This window comes from Heterodontus francisci, chromosome 26 (genome assembly GCF_036365525.1).
Source record: "Heterodontus francisci isolate sHetFra1 chromosome 26, sHetFra1.hap1, whole genome shotgun sequence".
NCBI lineage: Eukaryota > Metazoa > Chordata > Chondrichthyes > Heterodontiformes > Heterodontidae > Heterodontus > Heterodontus francisci.
In genome coordinates, this window is record NC_090396.1 from 51,052,993 (window position 1) to 51,075,210 (window position 22,218).

A 22,218-nucleotide genomic window follows, 5' to 3' on the forward strand; every position below is an offset into this window, starting at 1 on the left:
CAGCACTTTTGACAATGCAGCACTCCTTCAGTACTGTACTGGAGTACCAACCTAGATTTTTGTGCTTAAGTCTCTGACATGGGATTTGAACCCACAACCTTCTAACACTGAGGCAAGAGTCCTATCAATTGAACCACAACTGACACATAAACGCTTAAGGAGTGGAAATTTATTTTCCTAAAATGCACCTCATTAGACAGTTTATTCAGAAAATGTACGTACAGCTCGTAATGAGTTTTCATATCATCAAAACCCTTTCTGTATCCCTATTTTGGTCAAAATTCAAATCTATATTGACACGAGCATATTTGGGTGAAATACATGCATCATTTATCAACATTCATATAGTTGCTGAGCATTTGAAAACACACCATTCGCTCTGGATACTCCTGTCTGGCATATAGTCCTGTGTTTAACTGTATAAATGGAATGAATTCCTTTGCTGCGTCATACATTTAAATAGCTTGTGTTGACATTGTATCAGTGCACCTGACTAAGGCAGATTTACAGTAACATTTAGCATATGTAAATCCACGAATAACCATTCATTTTATAGTACACAATTCACTCATGATATTTACCTAGTTTTCAATGTAAACAATATGCAACTAATCTTCAATACCTGAGATCTCAGTAAAAGGTATTTGATTGTAGAAATATAGAATTTCCAAAGCAGAACAAGAACTTTTGGCTCGTCGGGTCTATGCTGATACTGATTCTTCAACTGCAGTGATCTCTTATTTGCATTTCACTGCCCTTTCTCTGTTGCCTTTTCAATTTTGAATATTTGCTCAAGTGCTTGTTAAAATTGTGACGTCATCTCTTCCTCAGGAGGCACTTGTAGCAAATCGTTTCATTTCTAAGAATGTTTAGTGTGAAAATATTTCTTTTAACGTTCCCCTCTTTTTCTAATAATAATTACAGAATTATATAGAAATTCTAACATGGAATTCTTCCCAACCAGTCCATATTGGTGCTTATCCTCCAATTCTGAGTCTAAGCTCTATTAGTGGTTTGTCAACCAATGAAACCAATCATTCACCACTTATCCTCACAAAACCTTTCATAATTTTGAAAACCCCTGTTTGATCTGCTTTTAATAATCTTCACTGTTCCTGTGAAACTAGTCTTAGTTTTTCAAGTTTTTCTATAACTAACCTGTTATTTCCTGGTATCACTCTAGTGAATCTTTGCTGTCCCCTTTCTGTGGTTCTAATATGCTTCTGATAATCACATGCCCAAATTTGATTACAATACTCCAACTTGACCAATGTCTTATACAAATTTAACATCACATCTTTGGTTTTATGTTCAATGTTTCTATGTATAAAAGCCAGAATTCTATATGTCTTTTTAATGATCTTTTCTGTTTGCACTCTTGCCTTTAAAGAAACGTATTTCTGCTTCCTTAGATCTCTTTGCTCCTCCATGCTATTAAAGAATATTACATTTAGGGTACAGTTACTGCTTCACATTTCCCTGCATTGAACTGCATCCACTACCTCTCTGCCCATTCCACTATCTTGTCTATGCCCTCCTGCAATCTCCTGTATTCTTCCTTATGGTTTGCCATTTGGTATTGTCAAGAAACTTCAATATAGTTCCTCTTGTGCCTAATTCTAAAATCATTCATATGAATGGAAAACAAGGAGACATCCAGTACAGATCCCAGGCACACAACACCCACATTCCATCAATCTGAAAACCTCCATTTTCTCCTATTCTTTGATTTCTGTCCCCTTGTCATTTCTCTAACCATGCAGCTAGTTTCCCTTTCACACACTTTTTAGAGAGATATCATCTTAAAGATAGATTTAATGTATTAACTGATATCCTATCAGAGGTTTCCTGTAAGTTCTGTGTTAGTCAGCTGCCCCATGGGGATAAATGGAGAAACAACCAGATGTGAGAAAAAAGTGTGTATTGAGTCTGATATCACTTAATACTATTTTTAAATTGAACTTTAGCCTAATTCTTGATGGAATTGATGCTACACGTTGGCGATATTATTAGGGAGCCCCTGGGGAGGATCCTGGGGTGTAACACCTGGGCCTTATTATCATACTGCAGGGCTGCCTCCTGCTCAGCAGTCAGCGAAATGGACAGCGGGGCCGGTGAGTGGGAGGGAACATTGGCGGCGGGAGGCCGGAGACTGTCCCTGGCACAGGAAAGGGTGCTTCAGATCTGGGCCTGTGATCGAGGGGTGGGGGTTGGTGGAGGGGGAGACTGGCAATCGGGAGGAGGGGAGATTTCAGATCAGATAGCAGAGGCTGGTGATCAGGAGCAGGGGTGAGATTCGAGATCGGGGTGGCTGAAGGCTTCCTTGAGGGGCCTAGGGGGAGCACTGCTCCCCCTGACCCACGAAGAGTGCTAAAGGAACCACTGGGGAATCAGCAAGTCTCAAACCAGATTGGCTGCCAGGAATTCCAGAGGTCGGGCCTCCCCCCTCACTTATCATTATATTTAAGTTGCTGCACCATTGGTGTCAGCAGGCCATGCATTTGGTATGTTAATTAGGGCCCCTCCTACCTTTTGTGGTGGGGGGGAAGGGTCACATCCATTGCCTGGCTTCTGCTGTTTAAAATTTAAAGGGGTGAGAATAGGATTGGGTTGGGGGTTGGGTTGCCTGATCCTGATACTTTAACCACCCCAACCCTCTGCCGTTATTTGTTGGAGTGTGTGGAGTGGGGTGCGGGGTCACATGGGTGGTGGTAAGGTCGGCCACTGTTTCATTCACCAGAATGCTTGAACCATACCTATCCAGTGTTACCAAAACAGCTATCTTCAGAACATTTGAAATCCCTTTAATTTCTAAATTGGTAAAAGGACAGGATATTTTTGAATGCCTCAAATGGTAAGATTTAAACATATCGGCAGTTCAAAGCACCAGAAGATACCCTTTATTATCATTAGTTTATCGTAACATTTTTGTTATTGTGTCTTAAGTATGACTAATATAATTTGAAACTTATTTAATAAATACTGCAGGCAAGCCCACGATATATTAGAATTGCACATCAGAGTACAGAAACAATGACTACCTGCATCAGTTTTACAAACCAAACGCTACATTTCTTGGATAGTAAATGATAAAAAAAGTACAAATTGACATTGAACAGAGTGGAAAGGGCACTTGTTAAGGATTTTTGTGATTAAGGATTTACAGACAGTGATGAGACTGAGCGAATACACTGTACATACTTTAGGGAGAGCAACTGTTATAGAACCAGATTCTCATTTTTGTAGGCAGTAGGGATCCCTCTGGGATGACAGATCAGTGACAACATTGAAATTTAATTTCAGGTGAGTCAATAGCACATTTCTCACGATACAGGGCAATTTTGCGCTGATGCAAAATCCTGTTTAATATGAAGGATTGCAACTTCTCTTCCCACTCAAAAAAGCCTGGTAATGATTATGTGCGATGTTATCATCTGAACACTCAACACACTTGTATCAAGTTCCTCTTCTATTTTAATGGAAGCGTTAATTCATTTAAAATATATTGTTCACGCCTGCAGTAAGATAGTGGAGAGAGGAATTTGATACGAACACATTAAACATTTGTTGTTTCCAGGTAATAATCCTTAAATTTTTGAAAAGATAACTCACAATCTATAATTGATCAATATCAAACAATGAAAAAGAAGTCAATATTCTTAAAACACAAAAGGCCAATCAATCTCATTGTTCTTATTGAGCTAAAGGTCTCTCACAAATATGTCTCACAATTTCCCCATGATGAAGTTTTGACTTAAAGGTATTTTTTATCCCTCCTAAGATTGATAAATCTAGTTGCCTTAAATTTTGGAAATGTATGGTACAACCAAAATGATCTCTTGCTAAATACAGTGCTTATTGTTGTATGTGTGTGTGTCTGTGTATGCATGCATGTGTATGTATATGTTATTCCCAGTGGTTTTTGCTGGGGATTCTGATAACCGTATGTCAAAACCCCCATGCTTTGCCAGTGCCACAAGTGTATCATGTGACTTTTCTGGTCAAACTGATGAGAACGTCTGACTTCCTGTGAAACCAACTGACTTTCCGAAACATTACCCATTTAACAGAATTAAAGAAGCATGTCTCCTTGTTAATGATAGAGGTTGTATCCTGAATCTACAGGACCCCATTTGTCCAACAGTCTCCTTGTCAATTTAAAGGGGAACTTGATCTTATCTGCGGGTTAGTGCCTTTTAATAGTTTACTAACAAACTCTACTCTCTGCCAAGAGTTCCTAACCAGATGCTGCTATGTTGTGGAAATATCAGGGTGGTAATGTTGTACCTGGGTGGGAAACAATTGCTGCTTCTCACTGTGGAAAATTCTTTTCTGACATTGAACCTTCTAGATGTATTTGCAATTTTCAGGAGAAATGTGTCCATTTACTTTATGTTATGAGCCAAGGATTCTGGGAAAAGTTGCATGACAAAATTACAGACTGCATGCAGTCAAGTCAGCATTCTGGAGTATTACTGGGAATAGCGAGGCAGCATTGTCACACAGGATCAGACATTGGCAAAGGATTCATGTGAGTAAACTAATGAAATCTGCTGTCCTTCTCAATAGGCTCAAGTTCCCCCTTTAAGGTTAGCGTCAGAAATTTATACTCAGCCAAGTAGTGATCTCTGCACACTCAGGCTGATTTACAAGTGAAACTATAAATCTCTACGTTTATAAAGTTTGCTGGAGAACCTCACATTCATTTGGAGAAGTGCATTCCCTTGGCTCTCTCCTGTACTTGAAAAACTATTTTATAAATCATTACTGTGTTCCTGGAAAGTAAATGTGGAGATGAAAAGGTTCATTAACAAGACATTTCAGATTGAATTTTAGATTAGCAGTGCAATAAAGAGACCCCACCCAATCCACACAGTGAGTGGATTCTTGGAGTGGTTTACAGTACATAAATGTATAGTGCTGCTCGAGTGCATGATCTCTGAAGGATTTCACAATGCATTCTCATGTTGCAAAAGGTCACTACTAATTGCCTTGGTGTGACATGGTGATTTGTAAAATATTGCTGCTTTAACAAGCTTCACAGAATATATTAAAATAACACAGTAGTTAATAAATTAATACATTTCTAATAGAGGTTTTCTCATAGTTTAGAAATGAAATATTCCATCATAAGGTTCCTTTAGAAACAGCCCTTCATTATTTTGTTTTTGGAGATCTGCATGAGGATCATTTAAAGGAGTGATCTTGCCATTCTGGGGAATTTCATGCAGGGCTGGTTCCCGAAGAGCCAAGCACAACCTGCCCTGAGATCCCTGCTGCAGCACTGTTGTAATGGCTCTGGCAGTGTGCTCACACCGCACCAGATGCTGTACTTGCTACAATATGAGCATTCATAATGTATTAATATTTGTTCAAAATATTGTGCTCACTGCACGTCCATTCTTCTTGAGAGTACTGATAAGAAAGGTGATCAGATAAAGGCAAGTGTTGTGCTTCGTGAGAATGAAAGGGAAGGGCAAAAGAGGAACCAAAAGAGATTGACAAATGTGCGTGAATTGTACGAGGATGATCAGTCAGTGCACATGGTGTCAACATTGGCCCTGCATACAATGATGTATAAAAACAATGGATCCAGACAAGGGCTGTCCCCATTCTCCTCCGTGCCCTCCATGGATGAATAAAGACATAGGGGAACAATTGAGGGTTAGGAAAGAGCCATATATTAAGTACATAGACAACAGAGGAGTGATTGATAAGAGAGAATATGAAGCGATTAGGAGAGAAGTAAAAAAAAACAATTAGGAAGGCAAAGAGGAACTGTGAAATTAAATTATCAAGAAACATAAAATACAACAACAACATATATTTATATAGCACCTTTGATGCAATAAAAAGTCCCAAGGTGCTTCACAGGAGCACTGTAAAGCAAAGTATGACACTGAGCCACAAAAAGGGATATTAGGTCACATGACCAAAAGCTTGGTTAAGGAGGTAGGTTTTAAGGAGTGCCTTAAAGGAGGAAAGCGAAGTAGAGAAGCGCAGAGTTGTAGGGAGAGTATTCCAGAGCTTGGGGCCTAGAAAACTGAAAGCCAGCCACCAATGGTGGAGCGATTAAAATCGAGGATGCACAAGAAGCCAGAGTTAGAGGAGCACAGATATCTTGGAGCGTTGTGGGACTGGAGGAGATTACAGAGACAGTCAAGACGTTGCTTGACCAGGAGCCAATCTAGGTCAGCGAGCACAGGGGTAATAGTGGAATGGGACATGGTGTGAGTTAAGACACAGGCAGCAGAGTTTTGGATGAGAGTTTCAGCAGCAGATAATCTGAGACAGGGATGAAGCCGAGCATTGTTATGGAGGTGGAAATAGGTGGTCTGAGTGATGGCATGGGTATGAGGTCAGAAGCTCATCTCAGGGTCACATGTGACACCAAGGTTGCAAACAGACTGGCTTAATCTGAAACTGTTGCCGGGAGAGGGATAGAGTTGGTAGCTAGGGAACAGTGTTTGGAGTGGGGACCGAAAACAATGGCTTTAGTCTTCCCAATATTTAATTGGAGGAAATTTCTGCTCATCCACTACTGGATGCCAGATAAGCAGTCTGATAATTTAGCAACAGTGGAGGAGTTGGGAGAAGTGGTGGTGAGGTAGAGCTGAGTGTTGTCAGCATACATGTGAAAACTAACACTGTGCTTTCAGATGATGTTGCCAAGGAGCAGCACATAGATGAGAAATAACAAAAATAGTAAAATATTTTACAGGCACGTCAATAAAAAAAGCAAAGTTGGGATGTAAGTAGGACCACTAAGGGATAAACAGGATAATACCATAGGAAAGATAGAGAGATGGCAGAAATATTAAATAATTTTCTCACTTTGGTATTTACTAGGGAGATAGAACCGGTAGGCATGACATTGAATGATGAGATAAGTGCATTTAAAATAAAAAAGGGGATGTATTGAATAAACAAATCAAACCCAAAGAGGATAAAGTCCCTGGTGCAGATGGATTGCATCCATGCATTTTAATAGAATCTAGGCAAGAGATAGCAGAGGCATTACTACACATATTTAATAATTCTTTAAAAAATGTGTAGTGTCAGAAAACTGGCGGATAGCTAACGTAATTCCTAAGTTTAAGAAGGGGGGCAGAACATGCCCAGGGACTTATAGACCAGTCAGCTTAACATCGGTGGTAGGAAAAATAATGGAATCCCTATTAAAGGAGAAAATAGAATATCTATAAAAGAAAAATATAATAATGAATACAAAAGGAAAAATCTTGCTTGACCAACCTTATTGAATAATGAACAGATTGTCTGAAAGCAAAAACGGTTTAAAACTGGTACATGTTAACAGTGAGAGTAGACAATGGTAATGCAGTATATGTAATTTATCTGGATTTTTCAAAGGCCTTCAATAAGGTGCCCCACAATAAACTGATGAATACGGTCAGAGAATGCGGAGTCAGGGGACAAGTGGCAGAACGAATTGCTAGTTGGCTTCAAGTAAAGGGTAGTCATTCAGAGTGGCAGAAGGTGGGAAGTGGTGTTCCACACAGATTAGTGCTGGGACCACAGCTGTTCACAAAGATTTGGAATTTGGAATCAAAAACACAATTTCTAAGTTTGTGGACGACACCAAATTGGGGCGGGGGTTAGTCGATATTAAGGACGACGGCAACAAATTACAGGAAGACATTAATAAACTTGCAGAATGGGCAAATAATTGGCAATGAAGTTCAACACAGATAAATGTGAGGTAAATAAAAGCAAAATACTGCAGATGCTGGAAATCTGAAATAAAATCTAAAACAGCAGGTCTGGCAGCATCTGTGGAGAGAGAAACAGAGTTAACATTTCAGGTCTGTGACCTTTCATCAGAACTGGCAAAGGTTAACAATGTAATAGGCTTTGAGCAAGTGAAATGGTGGGGGGGGGGCAGGTGGGTGGAAGCGGGGGAGGAAGAACAAAAGGGAAGGTGTGTGATAGGGCAGAGGGCAGGAGAAATTAAATGACAAAGACGCCTTGGAACAAAAGGCAAAGGCCATAGTAAAAGACAAAGCATTTGTCTAGAGAGAGTGTTAATGGCGGAATAATGAACAGGTCTGTCTGAAAGCAAAAACATGAGAAACAAGTTTAAGACTGCTACATGGTAAAAACAATCAAAATGGCAGTCATGGTCTAAAGTTGTTGAACTCAATGTTGAGTCCAGAGGGCTGTAGAGTGCTTGATCAGAAGATGAGGTGTTGTTCCTCGAGCTTGCGTTGTGCTTCACTGGAACACTGCAGCAGACCGAGGACAGAAATATGGGCGTGAGAGCAGGGTAGTGAATTAAAATGGCAAGCAACCGGAAGCTCGGGGTCATGCTTGCAGACTGAGCGGAGGTGTGCCATAAAGTGGTCACCCAATCTGCATTTGGTCTCCCCAGTGTAGAGGAGACCGCATTGTGAGCAGTGAAAACAGTATACTAAATGTGAGGTAATACATTTTGGTAGGAGGAATAGGGAGGTCACTTATTACCTGGAAGGTTATAGTATAGTTGGGGTAGAGGAACAAAGGGATCTTGGAGTACAAGTACACCAATCACTAAATGTTGCGCCACAGGTTGACAAGGCCATAAAAAAGGAAACCAAGCACTAGGCTTTATTTCTCGAGGGAAAGAATTGAAAAATTGGGAAGTTATGCTAAACCTGTATTGAACCTTAGTTAGACTGCTCTTAGGAGTACTGTGTGCAATTCCGGTTGACATATTATAAACAGGATATAGAAGTACTAGAGGGTGCAGAGAAGACTTCCAAGGATGATACCAGAAATGTGTGGATATACCTATCAAGAAAGAATGAACAGGCTGGGTTTCTTTTCTCTTGAAAAAAGAAGGCTGAGGGGTGACCCAATAGAGGTCGTTAAAATTCTGAAAGGTTTTGATAGAGTGGATACAGAGAGAGATGGCCCCACCTGTGGGGAAGAACATAACTAGAGACCATCAATATAACATAGTCACCAAGAAATCCAATAGGGAATTCAGAACAAACTCCTTTATCCAAAGAATGGTGAGAATGTGGAACTCGCTACCACTGGGAATGGCTGAAGCGAATCATATAGATGCATTTGAGGGGAAGCTAGACAAGGGCTACGATGGTAGATTTAGATGAGGAAAGATGGGCAGAGGCTCGAGTGGAGCATAAATGCTGGCATGGACTGGTTGGGCCGAATGGACTGGTTGGGCCGAATGGCCTGTTTCTTATATCCAATGTAATCCTATGTAATCCTATCCCGTGTGAAGGCCTGTGAAATAACTGTGAAATAACTCATCTCTGTTGTTCCATTTTAAAGAGCTGTTACCAAATATCGCCACAGGCTTTTACAGTCACTGCTTGGAAATCAACTGCTGCAATGTACTTGGCAATCAGATCATGTAGTAAAGATTCTGATGCAGTCATTTTCATGTTTGTAACTCACCCATTTTAATTTAAGAGCCGAAGAAAGTGTGGGATAAGGACAAGAAATTTAGCCCATTGTGCTTGCTGTCTGCACATCATGGACAATCTATTCATGGATTCCAACATAGGTTCTATTCCTTCTGTTTAATCTGCATATGAAGAGTCCTGCATAAGTGTTTCCCGACTAAGAAGTGATTAAGCCAAACCTCAAAATAACTGCCCACAGCCCATCTATTAATCTCTGGCTGCCTACTCTTCACAGGCAACACCCTCTTCCCATCCCCAGAAACACAGGCACCATTGCACCCCATGGAGTGTTTGATAATCTAAGCCTATAGGTGAGTAACTCACCTGTCTCCCCAAAACCTGTCCATCATCTACAAGGCACAAGTCAGGAGTATGATGGAATACTCTCCACTTGCCTGAATGGGTGCAGCTCCAACAACACTCAAGAAGCTTGACACCATTCAGGACAAAGCAGTCCGCTTGATTGGCACGCCATCCACAAACATTTACTCCCTCCACCACCGACGCACAGTGGCAGCATCTACAAGATGCACTGCAGCAATGCACCAAGGCTCCTTCGACAGCACCTTCCAAACCCGTGACCTCCATGACCGAGAAGGACAAGGGCAGCATATATATGGGAATGCAATCACCTGCAAGTTCCCCTTCAAACCACACACCATCCTGACTTGGGACTATATCGCTGTTCCTTCACTGTCACTGGGTCAAAATCCTGGAACTCCCTTCCTAACAGCACTGTGGGTATACCTACCCCACATGGACTGCAGCGGTTCAAAAAGATGTCTCAGCACCACCTTCTCAAGGGCAATTAGGGATGGGCAATAAATGCTGGCCGAGCCAGCGATGCCAAATCCCATGAACAAATTAAAAAAATGTACCTCTATAACACTCAGTTACATTCCCAGATATTGATCCAGCTACTTCTTGAAGAAGTTGGTTAAGACGTCATGACTGCTTTTTGCTGAGAGCCTGTTCCAGATCTTTATTACTCCTTGGGGAGAAAAAAATCTAATGTATAGCCTTAACTATCTGCACTCAATTTTTTGTTTATTATGCAAGTTAAATCATCAGCTCACATCTGTATCACCTATACTTTTTAAAATTATAAAGATAGGATTGTGTTTCCATTCATGGCCTTTCCCCCAGTGAAAACAATTTCTTTGTGCAAATATCCCTACATAATTTAAAACTCCAAGGCCCAGTCAACCTAGTCTGAACTTTGCCTAATGAACCAATATGCTTTTAAATATGCAGCACCTAAGACTGCACACATATTCCACATGTGTCCTCTCCACTGATAGAAACTGATGGACCTATAGAGGTTTATCCTAACATTTGAGCACTTCAACTTGGCTGGAAAATTTCAGTGAATGATCTATAATCACACCCAAATCCTTTTTGTGTTCTATATTTGCTTATGGGCATTACTGTTTCAATATTAATTACTGTGCATTTATATTTATAATAACATGCATATGCCATTTCTCAGCTCAGTTACTTAACTGTTCCAGATCTCCTTGAATGCAGCTCCTGTCCCTTATACTTGTCACCTGTCTATGTTGCTTGGGATAATCAGCAGATGTAAGAAGCACTCATCTTTAGACTATTCATCAACAGTAGGAACAGCAGAGGACTCAGACAGACGCCTGTGGAGTCCAACTGGCCAATGCTGTCCCTCTCTGCCCATCCCCACCCCCTCAACCCACCAGCTCAGGGTTTTCCATTTAGCATCACCTTCTTTGCCAAACCAGTTTTCAATTCAGCATGATAATTTACGATTAATTCCTTAAGAGACATACTTGAGACATTTTATCAAGTGTCTTCTGAAAATCCAATTATGTCCTTTGGCTATTCCTCATCCAGTAGTTTAATTGTATCTTTAAAAAAAAATCAAAACTGTGATTAAAAACTAGAAATTCTGTAGTGCAGCATGTGATGCAATGCTACAATAATCATTATCACTGATTGTTTCATTGTGCCCTTCACTATATGTACAGTGAGTTGCAAGATACTTTTCTACAAAGTGTTATACTTGACATTTAATATATTAGTAACAAAGCACTAAAAGAAACATCTTAAGTTAAAATCCTTTAATGCTTTGAATTTAGACTTGGTGTGGAATACACTTCATTCACAATTTCAATTTGTTTCCAGCACTGTCATCAACATTGACAGACCTGTAACCATCATTTTATACTAAAATGGGAAGGTAACAAACAGGTCACAATTTCCTGCATGAGACAATGGCAATCTATCACCCCCACAAATTATATTTAGCTAAATGTTAGTTTCTAAATGTAAATCCCTTTTATAAATGCCCTGGTAAATGTTTACTAACCCATTTGACCAAACTCAGGGAATGCTGGGAAGCCTGCCCTGAGGACTAAATGTAGTAATCGCAAAACTTGAGTGAAGAAGGCCCTTTGCTCATTTCATCTCATCCTTTCAGAATAATAACCATCGCTCATTATTTTCTTTAAATTTCTGTGGGTTACATGTTAGGTATACATGATCACTGTGAATATAAGGATCATATTGTCTGATGCAACATTGTAGTGTCTCAGAGAAATCTGATTTCAGGAGTCACTCCCCCACCATGCCCCAACTAACTTGCATTTGATTAACTCAACCCATGACCTTTGATCTTGGGTAACCAGGGTTAATAGAGTTTCTTTGTTCAAAAGTTCTTTTTTCCTTCATTTTTGCTTCACATTCTTTCATTTGCTTTTTCTGATTTGCTTTATACCAGTTCTCTTTTGGTGTTGTATCCCATATTCATCCTTTTATTTTTATCTTTTGTTTCTTTTGCATTTTATTTTAAATCTTTTTTCTAATCATCTTTTCTCTTTTATCCATTGTTCATGCTTTATGCTACAATTTTTGTCAGACTATACTCTTTACTTTAAAATGAGCATTGCCAATGACAGATGTTCCTTTGATTTGTTGTGCTGTTTACTTAATAGTCAGGAAAAGAACAGTTTATGTACTTAAACCCTGCCCACTGCATTCAAATGTAATTCAAAGGCACCGCACCTTCCAACATCCCTTTCATTGATGCAGTCCCAGAACGCATAGCTACTTGATTTTTGGAGTTTTAAAAATGTAGTTACATTTAATCTATGGCTGTGAAAGATTAGCTTTGTTGTTGACCTCTCTTCACAAGAACACAAGATAAACACAGATGAGATTGCCTTCTTGGTTCACTTTAGCTAATCTATCCAGAAAAACTGATAATTCCCCTTAACACGGTCTCTGAAATGATTCCAAGACTTTTTCCTTTCTGTCCTATTTAGAACTCCTAATTGTTGATCATTCTTTGTGTGAAAAACAACATTTTAACATCTAGAGTCATAGAGCCATAGAGCTATACAGCACAGAAACAGGCCCTTCGTGTCTGTGCCGGCCATCAAGCACCTATTCTAATCCCATTTTCCAGCACTTGGCCCGTAGCCTTGTATGCTATGGTGTTTCAAGTGCTCATCTAAATGCTTATTAAATGTTATGAGGGTTCCTGCCTCTACCACCCCTTCAGGTAGTGTGTTCCAGATTCCAACCACCCTCTGGGTGGAAAGGTTATTCCTCAAATCCCCTCTACCCCTTACCTTAAATCTATGCCCCTGGTTATTGATCCTTCCGCTAAAGGAATAAGTTTCTTCCTATCTATCCTATCAATGCCCTTCATAATTTTGTATACCTCAATCAGGTCCCTCTCAGCCTTCTCTACTCGAAGGAAAACAACCCTAGCCTATCCAGTCTCTCCTCATAGCTGAAATGCTCCAACCCAGGTAACATCCTGGTGAATCTCCTTTGCACCCTCTCCAGTGCAATCACATCCTTCCTATAGTGTGGTGCCCAGAACTGTACACAGTACTCCAACTGTGGCCTATCCAGCATTTTATACAGCTCCATCATAACCTCCCTGCTCTTATATTCTATGCCTCGGCTAATAAAGGCAAGTATCCTACTTGCCTTCCTAACCACCTTATCTACCTGTGCTGTTGTCTTCAGTGATCTATGGACAAGTACACCAAGATCGCTCTGACCCTCTGTACTTCCTAGGGTCCTACCATCCATTGTATATTCCCGTGCTTTGTTAGTCCTCCCAAAGTGCATCACCTCACACTTCTCAGGATTAAATTCCATTTGCCACTGCTCCGCCCATCTTACCAGCCCATCTATATCGTCCTATAATCTAAGGCTTTCCTCCTCACTATGACAGCACCAATTTTTGTGTCATTTGCGAACTTACTGATCATATTTTGCTAGTTTGAACCTAGGTCCCTTTGTCCTTATTGTCAGAAGTAGTTACATGCAGATAAACAAAAAAACCCATACCTTCATATGGATATGGATAAGTTTATCTCATGAGTTGACCTTAGAGTTTCGAAACGGCCAATTCTGTGCCGTTTGATGTGAGGTGAAAAAGTAGCATTGTTTAAAGTAATTTTTGCGGCAAAACAGTTCACTAGGAATCCAAGAGCTTTGCCAAGACTGTTTTCTTAATAAGTTAATCTTCCCCACCAGCCATTCATTTACAGAATAAATGAAACTATTTGCAAGGAAACATTGTGGTTTAATTATTCTGTTTCCTTGAATTAGGATTTTATTTAAATTGTAAGCAGTTCTGATGTGCAAACATCTTATTGCAATGAAGACATCAGTCTATTCAAATTTAAAGCTATAGAACCCAACTGATTGAACATTCTGTTGTTATTTGGTTACTCAGTGTAACATTTTATCTTTCCAAGTGTTTTTATTAACAAGTAGAATGAAGAATGTGAAACTGTTTGAAACAGCGTTGGCCATTGTACTGTGATACACATAGGGCTGGATTTAAGAGCAGCGAGCTCAAAAAATGGCGGCCCGCCTGTGCGGGTTGCACTTCAAAGAGCTGCCACAATCTCCCGTGCGGCAGCTCATGTAAATAGCCGGGACAGACTGCGCCCACCCTCCAATCGCGTGGAGGGGGTGGGCTGTCCATCGCTGGCAATGGCGTCAGCTGCCTGTGCGCAGGCGCTGGTGCCATTTTTAAAGGGCGGCCAGCCCTGCCAGCACATTTAAATTTTTAAAGAAGTAAACCCCCCAAAATTAAATAAATAAATTTCGAATGCCCCTTTCCCACCCCCCCCCCCAATAACAATTACAGTAACTATTTGCCCTTGTCCCCCCAAAACACTTACATTTTACATCTGATCTTCCCCTACAAACTGCACAAAGATTAAAGGTCAACCCTTCCCACCATCCCCTAGACCCATTACATTTATTTGACCCTTTTTCACTCACCCCCGCACTGAAAATCTTACCTCCTCCCCCCTCTCCCCCAGTGTGGCGCCACGTTTCCCCGGACGGGGATTTGAAGGCGTGGGAGTGCCGTCTGCCGCACTGAGGATCACGGCGGGTCCTCAAGATCGCAGGTAAGTCTATTCAAATGTATTCATTTTATTGATTTGAATATTTTAATTGAGGTCCCATCACCCAGCGGCAGGGGTCACCCACAGAGCCTCACTGCCACCAGGAGGATTGGGCCAGGCCCTCACGTGTTGAAGGAGATGGCGGGAATCATGCGGAACCATCTTCAGGCCCCCCCCCCCCCGCCCCCCCACCGCACTCCCCACCCCCGCCATGGAACCTGATGCCTGGGGGAGAACAAAATCCAGCCCATAAGGATGGAAATAACTGGGAGTGATGTTACCGTAAGGATACCTAACACAATCATCAAATGCCTTGCCCTGCTATTTTAATGAAGATATTAAGCAATTTAAAAGAAATGGTTAACATCTGCATTAATATAACCGAGATAAGAATTTGATACGGGCATGAGTAGTTTCAGAATAACAATTCTCGCAGTCATTTTGATGCTGCAGACTTGTATATTGATAGATATAAACGTCAGGAGCTTTCATGTCAGATTCAGAACGGATATTACTGCGTCACTTTAAAGTGTTTGAAGTACATTCTTGAGCACACATGGTCGTTGCACATAGAGCCTCAAGTTTGCATATATGACAAAAGTAACCAACACTTAATAGGAGCTGCCTTTTATAGACCTGAACTAGTGCAAGTGGTGCAATATTTAATGCTTTTCTTGCAACTTTGCCTATTTTCAGGTCTCTGTGATGAGTGCAACTCTTCAGTCATGGTTTATGTTGGTAGTAGCACTTTTGCTTCAAAGTCAGATAGTTTGTGTGTTCAAGTCTCACTCCAGAAACTTGAGCATTGAGTCTAGGTGATATTCTAATACAACACTGTTTGGGGTGCTGTCTTTTGGATGAGACACCAAACTGAAGCCCTCCCAGCCCTCTCAGCTAGGCATAAAAGAACACAAGACACTATTTTAAGAACAGCAGGGGTGCTCGCTCTAGTGTTCTGGCTAATATTTATTCTTCAATCAAAATCATTATCTGGGACTTTGCTGTGTGCAAATTGGCTACTGCATTTCATTCATGACAACAGTGACTACGCTTCAAAAGTGCTTCAATAGCAGTGAAGTGCTTTGGGAGGTTCTGAGGTTGTGAAAGGCACTATATAAATACAAGATTTTTTTTCAGACGAAGGGGAGCTGACAATAGCAGTAGTACCCACTGCTTTTAAAAAGTCCATGCTGCCACTAACAGACAATTTTGTCCTGTTTCATTTCCAGAAGAGTAGCTTTAGAGTCAGTGAAGCATAAGCCAATTTAAAAGCCGAAAAAGAATCATCATAAACCTTTTAAAACACATTGAAATTTAATTTTTAAATATAAGGCTGTTTTTGAAATGCTCTAGATGATGTTAATAAACCCTCATGGGGGTGAGGGATAACTCAAAAAAAAAGCCAATTCGAATTTGTTTGTCAGTCTGTCAGGAAAAACACAGAATACCGTGTTTTTACAATTTTCAGCAGTCACAATGACACATTTATTCCAGGTCAGCATATCATGTTGAACTTAAACATCATTTTTATATCATGCTCAAAGGTAACACAAGCTACTGACAGCAGCAGTTTTACATATTTATGGGTTTTTTAAAAAAGTATGTTTATGATAATTGCTGTTTCAAGAAAAACATAAATTATGTTTGAGCATTGGTAAATTGACAAATATCCATGCTTTAGAATATCGTTTTGGAGTGAAGTTTCTTAATATTTCCCATATTAGGGTTTACCTGATTATTGGTTCATAAAGATAACATTTTCCACACATTTCTCGTGTTCAAATTTCACACCTTGAAATATTTGGAATTCCTTTTGTCAACTAAACTTTCGAGTTGACTGAAACATTGAACAAAAAAGTGGTATGTTGCACAACAATTGTAGAAAAATTATTTTTGTCATGTTTACATTACAGTCAGAAACTTATATTTGCTTCGAAACAGAGGAATGAAAGTAAATTGGGGGAGCAATAAAAAGCTGTTTAAGCGTGACAAATATCAAGGTATAGATGTTTACAGCACAGAAGGAAGCCATTTGACCATCTGTAACAGTATTTTATCCTCACTCTGAAACCAGACAGCCACTTAGACAGAGAAAGAAAATGTCATGAAATTTGAAAATCACTCTAATAAAAGAGTACAGATAAACCACTAGAAATAATAGGCTCAATTTTACAAGGAGCCTGCTCCCATTATCTTAAACCTGTGTAAACATTATCGTATATTCAGCTTGTGTGTAATAGGAATTGCTGATCACTTTGGGGAAGTGTACCCGAGTGAACTGCAGACACCTGCTTGCTGTAGTCCTTTGATGCCTACTCCTTTCCTTCCACAATGCATTTTTGAGCCATTACAGTAGGAAACTCGATCAGACAGTAGTAATCAGCTTTTTATATTCGTATAGAATGTAAAACAAAACCGCCCAAAACAAAACACAGTCGGACGCACAAAAGGAACTGACCCCATATGCAACCAACAGCTAAACAATGTTCTAAACTTCACCTATAATTACCAGAGCTTCAGACTAAGGCAATACAGTGCAGAACAGTATAATCAGTGCACTCAACGTCCCCGGTTTTTGCCTTCTAGATGAACTCTTTGAGTATTTCAATGCCTTTTGAAACTCTCCAGCCGCATCGTATAGATAAAAAAATGGAGCCATCAGAAATCCTATGGGGACAATTACCCAATCTCTGATAGGCACCGGATAAATTATGCCCCTGTAACCAATGAAATGAAAAGGGAGTTGGTTCCTTTGTGCTGTGGCAGGTGATCCAGGTTCTAAAAAATCGAGTGATTGATAACGACAAAATGTTTCTTCCTCTTTGGAAGCTGTACTTCATTTCTCAGTATATTGGATCAGTTTGGGCAGGTTCAGATGACAACACGCTTATCCTTAGCTCCTACTGCACCAGTTGATGACTTGATTTGAAAGGGGTTATATGAGCAGTAACATCAATAGGGAAATAATTTTTTATTATTAATGATAGTGCATTAAAGTCACCCTCCTGTCGAGAAACTAAAACATCTGGCAAATATTCTGCTCCACAAAATTGTGCAATTTTAACCCATTTGCAGTAAAATAAAAGCCAATTGAAAAGATCAAAGGCAAGTATATCAAAGCAAATTCCCCAAATCTGAAGGCTGTAGCCTAATTTTGCACACCCTTAGCCACAGGCATCTAAGAAGAATAAACAGTGCCACATCTAAAAATCAAACTACAGATCAGAGGAATTATAAAGTATGTGACTATAGACGTGCAAATAAATAGCTTGCTTTTCTGCATATATGCAGATAATGCCTGTCCGTCAAGGTAATAATACATCATTCCTGCAGATCTGTTTCTAATTTAGGGAAAAGAAAATGGACTAAAGAGTGATGTAGGTACAGTCTGGCATGTGCCAAGAGCAGTTAATGCATAAAGCCAACAACATTTTTTGGCTAATATGTCTTGTGCATGTATGTGGGGATTGTATGTGTGACCTTTTAGGGCAGTTGAGTAGCTGGCACATCAAATGACTTGTCTTAATTGGACAAGGCAAAAACTAACAGTTTGCTTATTCCCACTAGATTTACTAGCTAAACCATTCTGTGTTGTCTTAGATTGATGAATATTAGGAGCAGTTTATCACTGGTATTTTTCCTATTATAAGATCTTAGGGCATCTCAAGTCTAAGATTGTGTCCTTTTTCTTTATTTCTATATACAAAACTCAGTGAATCTTAATCACTTCTGTTCCCCACTGAAGCATGTCACCATTAACACTAGGGTGCTGACTGCCCCATTCAGGATGATTACTCTCCACTGCTCCGACAGACTGGGATTCAATGAGGACTCCACTAATACAGTTTAGGCAGCCGCATGCCTCATACGAGCAGGCCCTGGCATGTAGGAGCCTGCTGGCAAATTGTCAAACTGGATTTGGGCTTGGTGCCAGTGCTCAATGCACCGTGCCAACATTGCCTGTCTTTCTGTCTATCATTGAACTGACTTCAGGAGGTGGTGAGACTGAGGAGTTAAGGGCATTGTGTTGATCCATTAACCCTTTAATAACCAATATCAAAATAGCCAAAGGCATATATGAAAAAAAATCTATGAAATATCGGATTGAAATAAATCAAAAGCTTCTACACAACAAATGACTAAACTCTGTTGAATTTTTAATTTGATTCTACATAAGCAACTTGTAAAATTTATAACATATTTCATGTATATTAAATAGGCTGTAACAGTATACTGTACCACAAATGGAAAATAATATAGAGATTTTACTATAATTTATCCAAGTTTAAATCTGTAAGATTTTATAAAGGGCTAGGAAACTTGGTAGCAAAGTAGCACACTTATCTCCCAACTGGTTGATGGTTGGTTTTGAGTCTCAGGGCCAGTCATTACTTTTTTTTCTTCAAAAAATATAATTTATTCATAAAATTTGTAAAAATACATTACACAACAGTTCAAATTTGATATTACAAAAAGTGTAATACAGATCAGTTTCTTTCAATACAGTACATGTTGTGCCTCACTACAGTTATGATTACAGTTTATATTCACAATTACATTTACATTTCATATCAAACAGACAGCTTGAGGGCCTTTACACAGGTTACAGCCCCTCAGTGTACTATGGCGGGTGGGCCTTAGACTGTGGTCTCTCGCCATTGACCCTTTACAACGGCTGCCTCAAGCTTTATTGCGTCCCTCAGCACGTAAACCTTGGAATGTGACAGTGGACAGCTCCTTGCACTGGAAGATCAACAAGTTTCGAGCAGACCAAAGAGCATCTTTCACCAGTTGATGAACCTCCAACGCCAGTTGATGTTTGTCTCCCTGTGCATCCCTGGGAACAGCTCATAGAGCACAAAGCCCTGTGTTATGGAGCTGCTCAGGATGAACCTCAACAAAAACCACTGCATCTCTTTCCAGACCTTCTTTGCAAAGGCACGTTCCAGAAGGTGGTGGGTGAGCGCCACTCCTTACTTAGTCAACCTGCCATTATTAGGAAGGATTCTTCTGGTTTTCAGCTGAGATTATAGATAGAACACTTCATGAAAGCAGGACCTCGTCTTAGTGAAGTAGAACTGACTTAACCAAACCACATTGCAAGATTACCTTCCATCAACTGATTGATGACACTTGTGAAGTACTCAGTGCAACACAAATATCAAGTGTAGGGAATATGTCTCTGCTGATAATGTGTCAATGGGAAGTTTGGATTCAACTTGTAATGTTTGACATGGTCACTTTAATCTTTCACCCACATTTTTCAAAGTGGAGCTAGGATTATTAGCACTGAAGCAAAAGGATTATATTATATCTTCAGCAACATCGTTACTTCTGAACATGAAGTTAAGTAACTCTAGGGGAGAAATCAAATCTAGTAATCTGGCTGCAAATTATTGTGAACCAACATTTTTGCCTTAAATTTAGAAGAATACAAATGTCCTTGATCCTGAGTCCTACAGAAATCTGACAGCATCTCCCACAGTATAGCTATTGGTAGATCATGGACTACCAATGGGCAAGATTAATAATGTTAAGTATGTTGAATAAACTGAGGATTTTATTCCAGTCCAGTAAAAGATAACTATTAAATCAAGATGTGGTGCACTAATAAAATGCATTCTGTTTGCAGTGAGCGGTCTTAGTTAAAAATGATGGCTGAGGTAAAGCCTAGCTAACCAACCCGAACCCGACCAAACATGAATACGTGTCGGGTTCTGGTCTGTATTCTGCATCCAGCATTCGGGCTGGGGATGGGTCGGGCTGGACTGTACTGTTCTGTTTTATGTTGTTTCGTTTTAATCTACAATTTTTTTCTGTTTCATTAATATGTTTGTTATTTTCGGGTCGGGCATTTAAAAAATTTAAAGGACTCTGGCCTGGGTTGGGTTCAGGTTAGCTGTTGCTGGGTCGGGTTTTAATTGTATGCCCCAGCCAAGCTTTAGGCTGAGGATCATAGTCCAGTGGACCAATACTTTCTGATTCAGTTGGCCATGGATCAATGGCAAGAAATATGTATCTGCTTTACGCTCTTGCATTTTGATATCAAGGAAACAGAGCTTGATTCTTGGTCAAGAAATCAGTTATTTTTTATACTGAGCATTCTTGTCCCCTTGCAGTCCTAAAAGGGGTTAAACAGATCACCAGTGCAAAGATATTTCAGACCAGTGGAAAATCTTGAGTGTTCTTATAACATTAATACCCTCGTGATTGAATGACATTGTGAACATGTGTCTAGCACTGGAGCAGTCCTGTGGATTGAATCTAATAACAGTGCATTTTAACTCAGGCTTTGAGGTTTCTCTATTGCACTTATATTAATCCTTACAACATCACGACAAATGTTTGGTCAGGGAAGCATTCAAAAGATTAAACTTGAAAAAATACTTCACTGCACAAATTTAATTTGGCATTGTTAAAAGTGTTTGCTGTTTTTAAATTTTAGATATATAATTGGATCATTTTTGCACTGGATGTATTTGTCTAGCATTCAAAGAACAATAAGCAAACTGCTTGCTACTTTCACTTTAATAAAATCCCTGCTAGTTTGTCCAATTTGGCACAGTGGAAAGGAGATAGGGAAGTGATGCTGTTTTATGGGAATACAGTGGGCTGTGCATTTGCCAGTTCATACATGACCGCAGAATGCTTTCCACTGGGTACAAAATGAATTAATGCATTGAAGGAACTGAACAGCGCCAAAGCACAAATAAAGCAATGTTGAACAAGTAAATATTTAGTGATATGAACAGTTAGATAACTCCCTTGAAGTAACATTTTCTCTGAATCACTAATACATACAAAATCCCTGCCTTACTGATAGTGAAGGAATTGATTAATATTCTGCTTCAGCTTTCAAAGTATCGGAGCTTTTCAAGACTAGATCTAATATGTGAATAGTTGGCCATCAAAAGACTATCATGTTAAATTTCAAAGAGTGGTGTTAGATTTTACAATGAAACTTAGTTCGACATTTTAAAAATTACTAAAACAAATACATTTTTAATAGTCGTTTGGTAGTACAGAACTTGAATATTGCTGAAAGCAGAGACATTTTGTCGAAGCCTTTTGTCATGCACTCATCAGGACAATTCGCAAGAATAACAATGTAAAGGAAAGCAACAAATGTATACTGTATGAAAAGAGAGTGCTAATTGCTTGGTAATTGGAGTCTGATTGGTAGAGCCATTGCCATGGTGAATGCACCAGTTTATGGTGACTGACAGTTAACTGCCAAGCTTTGTTTGAAATTTAAACCAGGCAACTTGACTCTGATTGGTCAAGGCATTGTCCTGAGGAATGAACCAGCAAATGGCTGTCACTTATTTTGTTAAGCTGAAACAGGTGCAATGTGTGTACATGTTCTTTCTGTCTGCAAA

General features: G+C 39.7%; 1 protein-coding gene across 6 annotated transcripts in view; it reads left to right on the plus strand.

The window, feature by feature from the left end:
* bahcc1b (BAH domain and coiled-coil containing 1b) overlaps positions 1–22,218 on the plus strand; it is a 476,710-nt gene that overhangs the window by 285,449 nt on the left and 169,043 nt on the right. The gene's annotated exons all lie outside the window — the stretch shown is intronic.